At 43.7% G+C, this 12,579-nt stretch overlaps 1 long non-coding RNA gene across 1 annotated transcript in view; it reads right to left on the reverse strand.

Annotated features, from left to right (window-relative positions):
• Positions 1-12,579, reverse strand: part of LOC308608423 — a 59,891-nt gene that overhangs the window by 12,612 nt on the left and 34,700 nt on the right. The window contains exons 20-25 of the long non-coding RNA XR_014014164.1: positions 10,040-10,121; positions 9,837-9,909; positions 6,304-6,385; positions 6,101-6,173; positions 2,568-2,649; positions 2,365-2,437 (exon numbers count right to left, since the gene is read on the reverse strand). This is a non-coding gene — a long non-coding RNA (uncharacterized lncRNA). The remainder of the gene's footprint in view (positions 1-2,364; positions 2,438-2,567; positions 2,650-6,100; positions 6,174-6,303; positions 6,386-9,836; positions 9,910-10,039; positions 10,122-12,579) is intronic.

Here is a 12,579-nt window from a genome sequence, read left to right on the forward strand (position 1 = left end):
AGACATGTAAAACAATGAAGTAAGAACACTCCCATACACCGTACAGAAAAATAATCTGAAAATGGAACAGAGACCTAAACTCAGGACTGTGCACTGTGAAACTCTTAGAGGCGAACACAGGAAGAACAGGCTTTGACGTAAATCACAACAAGATCTTTTGTAATCCTCCTCCTAGAGTCATGGAAATAAAAACAAAAATGTACAACTGGGGCCTAAGGAAACTTAAAAGCTTTTGCTAAGCACAGGAAACTAAGAACAAGAGGAAAACACAACCCTCAGAACGGGAAAAGTATTTGCATACGAAGCAGCGGACTCGGGATCAATCTCCAAAACATATAAACAGCCCATGCTGCTCGGTATTAAAAAAGCCAACAACGCGCTCTAAAAATGGGCAGAAGCCCTAAACAGCCGATGCTCCAAAGAAGACACAGAGCTGGCCAACAAGCACGTAAACACCGGCTCTACTTCACTAACCATTAGAGAGATGCACACCACAACTACACCGAGCTATCCCCTCACACCATTTAGAAAGGGCATCATCGGAAAATCAACAAAGAACAACTGCTGGACACGGTGTGGAGCAGAGAGAACGCTCTTGCACTGTCGGTGGGATACACCGATGGATACAGCCACTAGGGAGAAGAGTAAGGAGGTTCCTTAAGAAACTAAAACTAGAACTACCACATGACCCAGCGATCCCACTACTAGGCGTATACCCTGAGGAAACCAGAATTCAAAGAGAGACATGTACCAAAATGTTCATCGCAGCTCTATTCACGACAGCCCGGAGAGGGAGACAACCTAAGCGTCCATCATCGGCTGAATGGATAAAGAAGACGTGGCACCTACATACAATGGACTATTACTCGGCCATAAAAAGCAACGAAACTGATCTATCTGTAACGAGGTGGACAGACCTAGAGTCCGTCATACAGGGTGAAGTAAGTCAGAAAGAGAAAGACAAATCCCGTATGCCGACACATATGTATGGAATTTAAGGGGAAAAAATGTGACGAAGAACCTAGGGGTAAGACAGGAATAAAGACACAGACCTACTTGAGAATGGACTTGAGGATATGGGGAGGGGGAAGGGTAAGCTGTGACAAAGCGAGAGAGAGGCAGGGACATATATACAGTACCAAACGTCAGGTAGGTAGAGAGTGGGAAGCAGCCGCATAGCACCGGGAGATCGGCTCGGTGCTTTGTGACCGCCTGGAGGGGTGGGATGGGGAGGCTGGGAGGGAGAGAGACGCAGGAGGGAAGGGATGTGGGAACAGATGTATAGGTATGACTGATTCACTTTGTTCTGAAGCAGAAACTAATAATAAAAAAAAGAAAAAAGACACATGCACCCCAGTGTTCACTGCAGCACGATTTACAATAGCCAGGTCATGGAAACACCCTAAAGGCCCATCCCCAGACGAATGGATAAAGAAGATGTGGTACCTATATACGATGGAATATTACTCAGCCAGGAAAGGGAACTGAGTTGGTTCATCTGTACAGGCGTGGATAGACCTAGACACTGTCATACAGAGTGAAGCCAGTCAGAAAGAGAAAATCAGGTGTCGTATATAAACGCACATACATGCAACCTAGAAAAATGGTACAGATGAACCGGTGTGCAGGATAGAACTGACACGCAGATGTGGAGGACCAACGTATGGCCACCGAGGGGGGAACGTGGACGGGGTGCTGGTGCTCGTGTGATGAATTCGGAGATTGGGATTGGCATACATACAGTACTATGTGTAAGATGGATAACTAATAAGAACCTGCTGTATAAAAAAATGAAGTGAACGTCAAAAACTCAAAAGCCCATACGATAAAAGGAAGATGTGTTCATCTCAACTGATCGTTTACTAAATAGACAACCAACTCTGAAGGTAGTTGGGACTGTCAATAAAAAGTTAGAGAAAAAAATGAAAGAAATTACTGGAACAGCAACAAAGAAAACACTATCAAAGACCAAAGAAACTAAAAGCTGGTTCTTTGAGAAGATGAACCATCCTGGTAAACCTTTAGCCAGACTCATCAAGATAAAGAGGGAGAGGACTGAAATCAATACAATTAGAAATGGAAAAGAAGTTACACCGGACAACACAGAAATACAAAACATCCTAAGAGACGACTACAAGCACTCTATGCTCATAAAATGGACAATCTGGAAGAAATGGACACATTCTTAGAGAGGTACGACGACCTTCCAAGACTGAAGCGGGAAGAAACAGAGAGTATGAACAGACCCAGTGCGAGTAATGAACCTGAGAGTCTGATTACAAATCGTCCAACAAATAAAAGTCCAGTACCAGATGGCTTCACAGGTTAATGCTATCCAACACGTAGAAGAGAAAGAACACCCACCTTTCTCAAACTCTTCCAAAGGACTGGCGTGGAGGGAACACTCCGAAACTCTTTCTATGAGGCCACCATCACCCTGTTACGAGAACCAGGCAAAAGAGAGTAGAAAAGAAGTTACACCCCGATATCACTGATGAGCTTAGATGCAAAGCGGCTCAACAAAATAGGAGCCAACAGAATCCAACACCATATTAAAAGTGTCATACCTCATGATCAAGTGGGCTCTATCGCAGGCATGCACGGAATCTTCAAAATACGCAGATCAACGTGATACCCCCTACGAACAAACTGAAAGAGGAAAAACCATAGGATCATGCCAATCGATGCAGAAAAACTTGGGACAAATGTCAGCACACATTTACGATAAAGAAAACAAACAAAGAAAAAACCCTCCAGAATGTGGGCTTAGAGGGAAACTCACTCAATTTAATCAGGGACGTATACGACAAACCCACAGCAAACATTTTCACTGGTGAAGAACTGAAAGCATGTCCTCTAAGATCAGCAACGAGACAAGGATGACCACTCTCATCACTGTTATTCAACATGGTTTTGGAAGTTCTGGCCACGGCAATCAGAGCAGCACAAGAAATAAAAGGAAGACAAATTGGAAAAGAAGAAGCAACACTGTCCCTCTTGGCATAGGACATGATACTATACTTAGAGAATCCTAAAGAGGCCACCATAAAACTAGTAGAGCTAGTCCATGGATTTGGTGACGTGGCAGGACACAAAATGAATGCACAGAAATCCCTTGCATTCCTATACATTAATGAAGGAAACACAGAAAGAGAAATCAGGAAGGACTCCCATTTACCCCTGCAGGAAAAGGAATAAAATACCTAGGAATAAACCTACCTAGGGAGACAAAAGAGCTGTATGCAGAAAACTATAAGACACTGATGAATGAGACTGAAGATACACACAGATGGAGAGACATACCATGTTCTTGGATCGGAAGAATCCATCTTATGAAAATGACTATACTACCCAACGCAGTCTACATAGTCAATGCAATCCCTCTCAAATTGCCAATGGCATTTTTTTTTTTTTTTTTTAAACAGAGCTAGAACGAAAAAATCTGAAAATCTGTATGGAGACACAAAAATCCCCCAATAGCCAAAGCAGTTTGATGGGAAAAAAACGGAGCTGGAGGAATCAGACTCCACGACTTCACACTGTACTACAAAGCTACAGTAATCAAGACAGGACGGGCCTGGCACAAAAACAATAAATACAGATCCATGCAACCGGATAGAAAGCCCTCAGATAATGCCACGCACCTATGGTCAACTAATCTATGACAAAGGAGGCAGGGATACACAGTGCAGAAAGAAGAGTCTCTTCAGTAAGTGGTTCTGGGGAAACTGGACCAAGACATGTAAAACAATGAAGTAAGAACACTCCCATACACCGTACAGAAAAATAATCTGAAAATGGAACAGAGACCTAAACTCAGGACTGTGCACTGTGAAACTCTTAGAGGCGAACACAGGAAGAACAGGCTTTGACGTAAATCACAACAAGATCTTTTGTAATCCTCCTCCTAGAGTCATGGAAATAAAAACAAAAATGTACAACTGGGGCCTAAGGAAACTTAAAAGCTTTTGCTAAGCACAGGAAACTAAGAACAAGAGGAAAACACAACCCTCAGAACGGGAAAAGTATTTGCATACGAAGCAGCGGACTCGGGATCAATCTCCAAAACATATAAACAGCCCATGCTGCTCGGTATTAAAAAAGCCAACAACGCGCTCTAAAAATGGGCAGAAGCCCTAAACAGCCGATGCTCCAAAGAAGACACAGAGCTGGCCAACAAGCACGTAAACACCGGCTCTACTTCACTAACCATTAGAGAGATGCACACCACAACTACACCGAGCTATCCCCTCACACCATTTAGAAAGGGCATCATCGGAAAATCAACAAAGAACAACTGCTGGACACGGTGTGGAGCAGAGAGAACGCTCTTGCACTGTCGGTGGGATACACCGATGGATACAGCCACTAGGGAGAAGAGTAAGGAGGTTCCTTAAGAAACTAAAACTAGAACTACCACATGACCCAGCAATCCCACTACTAGGCGTATACCCTGAGGAAACCAGAATTCAAAGAGAGACATGTACCAAAATGTTCATCGCAGCTCTATTCACGACAGCCCGGAGAGGGAGACAACCTAAGCGTCCATCATCGGCTGAATGGATAAAGAAGACGTGGCACCTACATACAATGGACTATTACTCGGCCATAAAAAGCAACGAAACTGATCTATCTGTAACGAGGTGGACAGACCTAGAGTCCGTCATACAGGGTGAAGTAAGTCAGAAAGAGAAAGACAAATCCCGTATGCCGACACATATGTATGGAATTTAAGGGGAAAAAATGTGACGAAGAACCTAGGGGTAAGACAGGAATAAAGACACAGACCTACTTGAGAATGGACTTGAGGATATGGGGAGGGGGAAGGGTAAGCTGTGACAAAGCGAGAGAGAGGCAGGGACATATATACAGTACCAAACGTCAGGTAGGTAGAGAGTGGGAAGCAGCCGCATAGCACCGGGAGATCGGCTCGGTGCTTTGTGACCGCCTGGAGGGGTGGGATGGGGAGGCTGGGAGGGAGAGAGACGCAGGAGGGAAGGGATGTGGGAACAGATGTATAGGTATGACTGATTCACTTTGTTCTGAAGCAGAAACTAATAATAAAAAAAAGAAAAAAGACACATGCACCCCAGTGTTCACTGCAGCACGATTTACAATAGCCAGGTCATGGAAACACCCTAAAGGCCCATCCCCAGACGAATGGATAAAGAAGATGTGGTACCTATATACGATGGAATATTACTCAGCCAGGAAAGGGAACTGAGTTGGTTCATCTGTACAGGCGTGGATAGACCTAGACACTGTCATACAGAGTGAAGCCAGTCAGAAAGAGAAAATCAGGTGTCGTATATAAACGCACATACATGCAACCTAGAAAAATGGTACAGATGAACCGGTGTGCAGGATAGAACTGACACGCAGATGTGGAGGACCAACGTATGGCCACCGAGGGGGGAACGTGGACGGGGTGCTGGTGCTCGTGTGATGAATTCGGAGATTGGGATTGGCATACATACAGTACTATGTGTAAGATGGATAACTAATAAGAACCTGCTGTATAAAAAAATGAAGTGAACGTCAAAAACTCAAAAGCCCATACGATAAAAGGAAGATGTGTTCATCTCAACTGATCGTTTACTAAATAGACAACCAACTCTGAAGGTAGTTGGGACTGTCAATAAAAAGTTAGAGAAAAAAATGAAAGAAATTACTGGAACAGCAACAAAGAAAACACTATCAAAGACCAAAGAAACTAAAAGCTGGTTCTTTGAGAAGATGAACCATCCTGGTAAACCTTTAGCCAGACTCATCAAGATAAAGAGGGAGAGGACTGAAATCAATACAATTAGAAATGGAAAAGAAGTTACACCGGACAACACAGAAATACAAAACATCCTAAGAGACGACTACAAGCACTCTATGCTCATAAAATGGACAATCTGGAAGAAATGGACACATTCTTAGAGAGGTACGACGACCTTCCAAGACTGAAGCGGGAAGAAACAGAGAGTATGAACAGACCCAGTGCGAGTAATGAACCTGAGAGTCTGATTACAAATCGTCCAACAAATAAAAGTCCAGTACCAGATGGCTTCACAGGTTAATGCTATCCAACACGTAGAAGAGAAAGAACACCCACCTTTCTCAAACTCTTCCAAAGGACTGGCGTGGAGGGAACACTCCGAAACTCTTTCTATGAGGCCACCATCACCCTGTTACGAGAACCAGGCAAAAGAGAGTAGAAAAGAAGTTACACCCCGATATCACTGATGAGCTTAGATGCAAAGCGGCTCAACAAAATAGGAGCCAACAGAATCCAACACCATATTAAAAGTGTCATACCTCATGATCAAGTGGGCTCTATCGCAGGCATGCACGGAATCTTCAAAATACGCAGATCAACGTGATACCCCCTACGAACAAACTGAAAGAGGAAAAACCATAGGATCATGCCAATCGATGCAGAAAAACTTGGGACAAATGTCAGCACACATTTACGATAAAGAAAACAAACAAAGAAAAAACCCTCCAGAATGTGGGCTTAGAGGGAAACTCACTCAATTTAATCAGGGACGTATACGACAAACCCACAGCAAACATTTTCACTGGTGAAGAACTGAAAGCATGTCCTCTAAGATCAGCAACGAGACAAGGATGACCACTCTCATCACTGTTATTCAACATGGTTTTGGAAGTTCTGGCCACGGCAATCAGAGCAGCACAAGAAATAAAAGGAAGACAAATTGGAAAAGAAGAAGCAACACTGTCCCTCTTGGCATAGGACATGATACTATACTTAGAGAATCCTAAAGAGGCCACCATAAAACTAGTAGAGCTAGTCCATGGATTTGGTGACGTGGCAGGACACAAAATGAATGCACAGAAATCCCTTGCATTCCTATACATTAATGAAGGAAACACAGAAAGAGAAATCAGGAAGGACTCCCATTTACCCCTGCAGGAAAAGGAATAAAATACCTAGGAATAAACCTACCTAGGGAGACAAAAGAGCTGTATGCAGAAAACTATAAGACACTGATGAATGAGACTGAAGATACACACAGATGGAGAGACATACCATGTTCTTGGATCGGAAGAATCCATCTTATGAAAATGACTATACTACCCAACGCAGTCTACATAGTCAATGCAATCCCTCTCAAATTGCCAATGGCATTTTTTTTTTTTTTTTTAAAACAGAGCTAGAACGAAAAAATCTGAAAATCTGTATGGAGACACAAAAATCCCCCAATAGCCAAAGCAGTTTGATGGGAAAAAAACGGAGCTGGAGGAATCAGACTCCACGACTTCACACTGTACTACAAAGCTACAGTAATCAAGACAGGACGGGCCTGGCACAAAAACAATAAATACAGATCCATGCAACCGGATAGAAAGCCCTCAGATAATGCCACGCACCTATGGTCAACTAATCTATGACAAAGGAGGCAGGGATACACAGTGCAGAAAGAAGAGTCTCTTCAGTAAGTGGTTCTGGGGAAACTGGACCAAGACATGTAAAACAATGAAGTAAGAACACTCCCATACACCGTACAGAAAAATAATCTGAAAATGGAACAGAGACCTAAACTCAGGACTGTGCACTGTGAAACTCTTAGAGGCGAACACAGGAAGAACAGGCTTTGACGTAAATCACAACAAGATCTTTTGTAATCCTCCTCCTAGAGTCATGGAAATAAAAACAAAAATGTACAACTGGGGCCTAAGGAAACTTAAAAGCTTTTGCTAAGCACAGGAAACTAAGAACAAGAGGAAAACACAACCCTCAGAACGGGAAAAGTATTTGCATACGAAGCAGCGGACTCGGGATCAATCTCCAAAACATATAAACAGCCCATGCTGCTCGGTATTAAAAAAGCCAACAACGCGCTCTAAAAATGGGCAGAAGCCCTAAACAGCCGATGCTCCAAAGAAGACACAGAGCTGGCCAACAAGCACGTAAACACCGGCTCTACTTCACTAACCATTAGAGAGATGCACACCACAACTACACCGAGCTATCCCCTCACACCATTTAGAAAGGGCATCATCGGAAAATCAACAAAGAACAACTGCTGGACACGGTGTGGAGCAGAGAGAACGCTCTTGCACTGTCGGTGGGATACACCGATGGATACAGCCACTAGGGAGAAGAGTAAGGAGGTTCCTTAAGAAACTAAAACTAGAACTACCACATGACCCAGCGATCCCACTACTAGGCGTATACCCTGAGGAAACCAGAATTCAAAGAGAGACATGTACCAAAATGTTCATCGCAGCTCTATTCACGACAGCCCGGAGAGGGAGACAACCTAAGCGTCCATCATCGGCTGAATGGATAAAGAAGACGTGGCACCTACATACAATGGACTATTACTCGGCCATAAAAAGCAACGAAACTGATCTATCTGTAACGAGGTGGACAGACCTAGAGTCCGTCATACAGGGTGAAGTAAGTCAGAAAGAGAAAGACAAATCCCGTATGCCGACACATATGTATGGAATTTAAGGGGAAAAAATGTGACGAAGAACCTAGGGGTAAGACAGGAATAAAGACACAGACCTACTTGAGAATGGACTTGAGGATATGGGGAGGGGGAAGGGTAAGCTGTGACAAAGCGAGAGAGAGGCAGGGACATATATACAGTACCAAACGTCAGGTAGGTAGAGAGTGGGAAGCAGCCGCATAGCACCGGGAGATCGGCTCGGTGCTTTGTGACCGCCTGGAGGGGTGGGATGGGGAGGCTGGGAGGGAGAGAGACGCAGGAGGGAAGGGATGTGGGAACAGATGTATAGGTATGACTGATTCACTTTGTTCTGAAGCAGAAACTAATAATAAAAAAAAGAAAAAAGACACATGCACCCCAGTGTTCACTGCAGCACGATTTACAATAGCCAGGTCATGGAAACACCCTAAAGGCCCATCCCCAGACGAATGGATAAAGAAGATGTGGTACCTATATACGATGGAATATTACTCAGCCAGGAAAGGGAACTGAGTTGGTTCATCTGTACAGGCGTGGATAGACCTAGACACTGTCATACAGAGTGAAGCCAGTCAGAAAGAGAAAATCAGGTGTCGTATATAAACGCACATACATGCAACCTAGAAAAATGGTACAGATGAACCGGTGTGCAGGATAGAACTGACACGCAGATGTGGAGGACCAACGTATGGCCACCGAGGGGGGAACGTGGACGGGGTGCTGGTGCTCGTGTGATGAATTCGGAGATTGGGATTGGCATACATACAGTACTATGTGTAAGATGGATAACTAATAAGAACCTGCTGTATAAAAAAATGAAGTGAACGTCAAAAACTCAAAAGCCCATACGATAAAAGGAAGATGTGTTCATCTCAACTGATCGTTTACTAAATAGACAACCAACTCTGAAGGTAGTTGGGACTGTCAATAAAAAGTTAGAGAAAAAAATGAAAGAAATTACTGGAACAGCAACAAAGAAAACACTATCAAAGACCAAAGAAACTAAAAGCTGGTTCTTTGAGAAGATGAACCATCCTGGTAAACCTTTAGCCAGACTCATCAAGATAAAGAGGGAGAGGACTGAAATCAATACAATTAGAAATGGAAAAGAAGTTACACCGGACAACACAGAAATACAAAACATCCTAAGAGACGACTACAAGCACTCTATGCTCATAAAATGGACAATCTGGAAGAAATGGACACATTCTTAGAGAGGTACGACGACCTTCCAAGACTGAAGCGGGAAGAAACAGAGAGTATGAACAGACCCAGTGCGAGTAATGAACCTGAGAGTCTGATTACAAATCGTCCAACAAATAAAAGTCCAGTACCAGATGGCTTCACAGGTTAATGCTATCCAACACGTAGAAGAGAAAGAACACCCACCTTTCTCAAACTCTTCCAAAGGACTGGCGTGGAGGGAACACTCCGAAACTCTTTCTATGAGGCCACCATCACCCTGTTACGAGAACCAGGCAAAAGAGAGTAGAAAAGAAGTTACACCCCGATATCACTGATGAGCTTAGATGCAAAGCGGCTCAACAAAATAGGAGCCAACAGAATCCAACACCATATTAAAAGTGTCATACCTCATGATCAAGTGGGCTCTATCGCAGGCATGCACGGAATCTTCAAAATACGCAGATCAACGTGATACCCCCTACGAACAAACTGAAAGAGGAAAAACCATAGGATCATGCCAATCGATGCAGAAAAACTTGGGACAAATGTCAGCACACATTTACGATAAAGAAAACAAACAAAGAAAAAACCCTCCAGAATGTGGGCTTAGAGGGAAACTCACTCAATTTAATCAGGGACGTATACGACAAACCCACAGCAAACATTTTCACTGGTGAAGAACTGAAAGCATGTCCTCTAAGATCAGCAACGAGACAAGGATGACCACTCTCATCACTGTTATTCAACATGGTTTTGGAAGTTCTGGCCACGGCAATCAGAGCAGCACAAGAAATAAAAGGAAGACAAATTGGAAAAGAAGAAGCAACACTGTCCCTCTTGGCATAGGACATGATACTATACTTAGAGAATCCTAAAGAGGCCACCATAAAACTAGTAGAGCTAGTCCATGGATTTGGTGACGTGGCAGGACACAAAATGAATGCACAGAAATCCCTTGCATTCCTATACATTAATGAAGGAAACACAGAAAGAGAAATCAGGAAGGACTCCCATTTACCCCTGCAGGAAAAGGAATAAAATACCTAGGAATAAACCTACCTAGGGAGACAAAAGAGCTGTATGCAGAAAACTATAAGACACTGATGAATGAGACTGAAGATACACACAGATGGAGAGACATACCATGTTCTTGGATCGGAAGAATCCATCTTATGAAAATGACTATACTACCCAACGCAGTCTACATAGTCAATGCAATCCCTCTCAAATTGCCAATGGCATTTTTTTTTTTTTTTTTAAAACAGAGCTAGAACGAAAAAATCTGAAAATCTGTATGGAGACACAAAAATCCCCCAATAGCCAAAGCAGTTTGATGGGAAAAAAACGGAGCTGGAGGAATCAGACTCCACGACTTCACACTGTACTACAAAGCTACAGTAATCAAGACAGGACGGGCCTGGCACAAAAACAATAAATACAGATCCATGCAACCGGATAGAAAGCCCTCAGATAATGCCACGCACCTATGGTCAACTAATCTATGACAAAGGAGGCAGGGATACACAGTGCAGAAAGAAGAGTCTCTTCAGTAAGTGGTTCTGGGGAAACTGGACCAAGACATGTAAAACAATGAAGTAAGAACACTCCCATACACCGTACAGAAAAATAATCTGAAAATGGAACAGAGACCTAAACTCAGGACTGTGCACTGTGAAACTCTTAGAGGCGAACACAGGAAGAACAGGCTTTGACGTAAATCACAACAAGATCTTTTGTAATCCTCCTCCTAGAGTCATGGAAATAAAAACAAAAATGTACAACTGGGGCCTAAGGAAACTTAAAAGCTTTTGCTAAGCACAGGAAACTAAGAACAAGAGGAAAACACAACCCTCAGAACGGGAAAAGTATTTGCATACGAAGCAGCGGACTCGGGATCAATCTCCAAAACATATAAACAGCCCATGCTGCTCGGTATTAAAAAAGCCAACAACGCGCTCTAAAAATGGGCAGAAGCCCTAAACAGCCGATGCTCCAAAGAAGACACAGAGCTGGCCAACAAGCACGTAAACACCGGCTCTACTTCACTAACCATTAGAGAGATGCACACCACAACTACACCGAGCTATCCCCTCACACCATTTAGAAAGGGCATCATCGGAAAATCAACAAAGAACAACTGCTGGACACGGTGTGGAGCAGAGAGAACGCTCTTGCACTGTCGGTGGGATACACCGATGGATACAGCCACTAGGGAGAAGAGTAAGGAGGTTCCTTAAGAAACTAAAACTAGAACTACCACATGACCCAGCGATCCCACTACTAGGCGTATACCCTGAGGAAACCAGAATTCAAAGAGAGACATGTACCAAAATGTTCATCGCAGCTCTATTCACGACAGCCCGGAGAGGGAGACAACCTAAGCGTCCATCATCGGCTGAATGGATAAAGAAGACGTGGCACCTACATACAATGGACTATTACTCGGCCATAAAAAGCAACGAAACTGATCTATCTGTAACGAGGTGGACAGACCTAGAGTCCGTCATACAGGGTGAAGTAAGTCAGAAAGAGAAAGACAAATCCCGTATGCCGACACATATGTATGGAATTTAAGGGGAAAAAATGTGACGAAGAACCTAGGGGTAAGACAGGAATAAAGACACAGACCTACTTGAGAATGGACTTGAGGATATGGGGAGGGGGAAGGGTAAGCTGTGACAAAGCGAGAGAGAGGCAGGGACATATATACAGTACCAAACGTCAGGTAGGTAGAGAGTGGGAAGCAGCCGCATAGCACCGGGAGATCGGCTCGGTGCTTTGTGACCGCCTGGAGGGGTGGGATGGGGAGGCTGGGAGGGAGAGAGACGCAGGAGGGAAGGGATGTGGGAACAGATGTATAGGTATGACTGATTCACTTTGTTCTGAAGCAGAAACTAATAATAAAAAAAAGAAAAAAGACACATGCACCCCAGTGTTCACTGCAGCA

Source organism: Mesoplodon bidens, assembly GCF_964165515.1.
Source record: "Mesoplodon bidens genome assembly, chromosome: X".
NCBI classification, from domain to species: Eukaryota; Metazoa; Chordata; class Mammalia; order Artiodactyla; family Ziphiidae; genus Mesoplodon; species Mesoplodon bidens.